Here is a 3,556-nt window from a genome sequence, read left to right on the forward strand (position 1 = left end):
AATAATAGTAGTGAAGTTCAGTCTTCTATTCGATTAATCAATCACAAATCCCTCAAAATCCAGAAAATGACACAAGTTTAAGCATAGAGAAATCAGACCTGATGCGTCGAGGAGTGCATAGGCTACGCAACAGCTTCAGGCACTCAACTCCAGAAATTTGAAGCTGTTCTTCGAGCTTCAGCACCAGAAATTCGATTGTCGACACAAAACCAAATGAACCCAAGCTTCAGCCACAAATTCTCGACACCAATTAGAATAAAACCCCAAAACCAATTTGTTCAGACACTCACGAAAACAATGAACCCTAGGTCATCGGAGAGAGAGAGAGATATGGGGGTATCGGAGTTTTTAGAAAGATTTCGAGAAGATGACCTAGGTCATCGAAGAAGAAGAAGATTTTGAGAGAGAGAGAGAGATGCGGGCGGGTATCAGTGAAGAAGAAGATGACTCGGTGTTTTGGGGGTATCGCCTAGCAGATATCGCAGTTAATGGGAAATTAAGGGCCAAAAAAGTTTTTTATTTAATATGTATTATTAAAAAATTAAAAAATAAAATGAATAGGGGTTGTTTTGGCGGGTGTAATAAAATTAACGAGGGAAAATAGGGGGGGGGGGAATAACCGTTCCAATAGAAATTTTTACAACGAAAGCGTTTCCGTAGATAGTTTTATTGGGACGGTTCATATAACTGTTGCGCTAGATGAATCTATGGCAACGGTTGTTTTACAATTGCAATGGTTCTATAGTTAAAGTGTGCTGATATCACCTAAATGCTACTGTAACGGTTATAACCGTTACCATACAGGTTCTATGGCAACGGTTGTTGAACCGTGGCTAAAATAACTGTTGCCATAGGCACATTTTCTGGTAGTGGCTTGAGTTTAAGAGGCCTTTAATTGGGGATTCGAGGGATCATTTGGACTCCGATTTTAGTAAATTTGATATGTATGAACTCGTGGGGAGATAAGAAATCGGTTGGTATAAAAATTTCTAAATTTCGAGAAGTGGGCCCGGGGGTCGGGTTTTGGTAATTTCGAGATTTGTGCCCTTTATTGACTGTTTTTGCTTGGTCTTTGTTCCCTTAGTATATTTTGATGCCCTCGTTCTAATTTTGGATAGATTCGATGCGCGTGGAGGCCGATTCAAGGGGCAAAAGCGTCACGGGCTAGAGTTTGGACCGCATCGAGGTAGGAAATGATTGTAAATACTGTCCTGAGGGTTTGAAACCCCGAATTTCACATCGTTGTGCTACTTTGGGGTGACACGCATGTTAGATGATGAGCGTGGAGCCGTGCACCGCTAGGGATTGTGACTTGGTCCGTCCCGTACGACTGTTAAGTCACGTATTTGATTTGAAATCTTATGATATTCCATATTTTAGAGATTGATATTATAATTTGGGCTGTATGCCATGTTTGGGGCCTTGTGCCGACCTGTTGAGACCCTTAGGGGCATTTTTACTATTTCTCCTCACTCTATTTGTTTGAAAGTATAACCGCAGTCATGTTTTACCTGTTTATTGTTTAAATCTGGTTTTATCACTTTACTTTTAAAAATATGAAAAACTATTTGGGCTGAGTTCCCTGATTTACTGATAGACCAAGGGTCTGATTGTGAGGATAATGACGGAGATAGACCGAGGGTCTGATTGTGAGGATAATGACTGAGATAGACCGAGGGTCTGATAGTGAGGTCAATGACTGAGAGAGGTCGAGGGCCTGGATGTGAGGGTTTCATATTTATGGATCGGGTTTATATATATATATATATGATCGGGCTGCACGCCGCAGCAATATATATATATATACATACATATATGATCGGGCTGCACGCCGCAGCGATATGTTAGATCGGGCTGCACGCCGCAGCGATATTGCGCTTGGGCTGTAGGAGCCCCTCCGGAGTCTGTACACCCCCAGTGAGCACAGTCGACTATATATATGGATTGGGCTGCGCGCCGCAGCGATATATGGATCGGGCTGCACGCCGCAGCGGTTGCTATATGGTACCTATTGAGTGTGAGTGCTGAGTGTGACCGCTGATTAGTAAGAGTTGAGTCACGAGTGACTAAGAGGCTTGCCCGAGGGGCTATATATATAAATATATATATACACGTACATGAGTGATGTTTTGCCTGAGGGGCTAGTTATGAATTTACTGTTTTCACTCCTCTTTAAAGTGAGTTTCCATTGAACATGGTGATTTAATTACTGTTTTCACTCATCTTTAGACCGAGCCTCTATTGCAAATGTTGAACAAATGTTTTAAATAATCTTTCATTTAAATTGAAGGTTTTAAACTACGAAAAGGATTGTGAATTTTTCTGTTATGCCCGAGGGGCTGTATACGAACTATGTTTCGCCCGAGCGGCCGGTGATGGTTTTCATCTATTTTATTATAAATGGTATTGAACCCCTACTGAAACTGTTGGAAAGCATTTTTTTTTCAAATGATTTTTACCCAAAACCTGGATTTTAAATGAGACGATTGACTCGTATTCTGATTTGGAAGCCTGTTGTGCCGATTGAGTTTATCATAAATGTGGATTCATCGTTTTCCTACTGCTCAGTCTTTATTTACTCTTATTACTTACTGGGTTGGAGTACTCACATTACTCCCTGCACCTCGTGTGCAGATTCAGGTATTTCGGAACTCTGTAGCGGGTGTTGATTTCTCGGAGGCGGAGGTGTCGGAGTTAGCAAGGTGGCTGCACGACGTTCGCAACACTATTTTCCTTCCGTCTCATTTCCGTTACTGTATTTAGCACATTTTTAGACTCTTGTCGTATTTAGACCTTGGTAGATGCTCATGACTAGTGACACCCCGATGTCGGGCTGTATGTATTTCCGCACTTGTTTTATTTTACTAAATCTATACTTGTTAGGGGTTTATCCCTATAAATGTCCTAAATAGACTTATTAAACTGTTAAAAACTGAGTTTGGGAATGGTGTCGGCTGGCCTTGTCTTCACGACATGCGCCATCACGACCTAGCCCGGTTTGGGATCGTGATAAGTTGGTATCAGAGCCTAGGTTATATAGGTCTCATGAGTCATGAGCAGGTTTAGTAGAGTCTCGCAGATTGGTACGGAGACGTCTGTATTTATCCTCGAGAGGCTGCAGAACCTGTAGGAAAACTCAATATTCTTGAAATTCTTATCGTGCGTCCTTGATTTAGCTGGAAACATAACTCTTTGAACTCCTTCCACGCATTCGTATGCGCGAACGAGCGCTCAGCATCAGATGTGCATCGATGGCTTGTTATTCCCTGATCGAGCGGCGAGATATGATCTCTGTGTGTTGATGTTGGGCCATTCTAGAAAGACTTGAGGCCAGATTGTTACCTATAGCTTGAGCCCTGAGCGATTGCTTGCGTGAGCACGGGTTTCTGGATCTATATGTGCTGTTGTGCCCCTATTAAGGGAAGCAATGATTGGTTAGTACGTGATGAGGGTGATGTGACTGTGAGATGTGATCATATGATTTGGAAGCGACGAGAAGGGTCTGCTAGGGGATAGATGATCTATTAGGTGTTTGATTTCCATTGTGATTGGATGT

The sequence above is a fragment of the Nicotiana attenuata genome, unplaced genomic scaffold (genome assembly GCF_001879085.1).
Source record: "Nicotiana attenuata strain UT unplaced genomic scaffold, NIATTr2, whole genome shotgun sequence".
Taxonomy (NCBI): Eukaryota; Viridiplantae; Streptophyta; class Magnoliopsida; order Solanales; family Solanaceae; genus Nicotiana; species Nicotiana attenuata.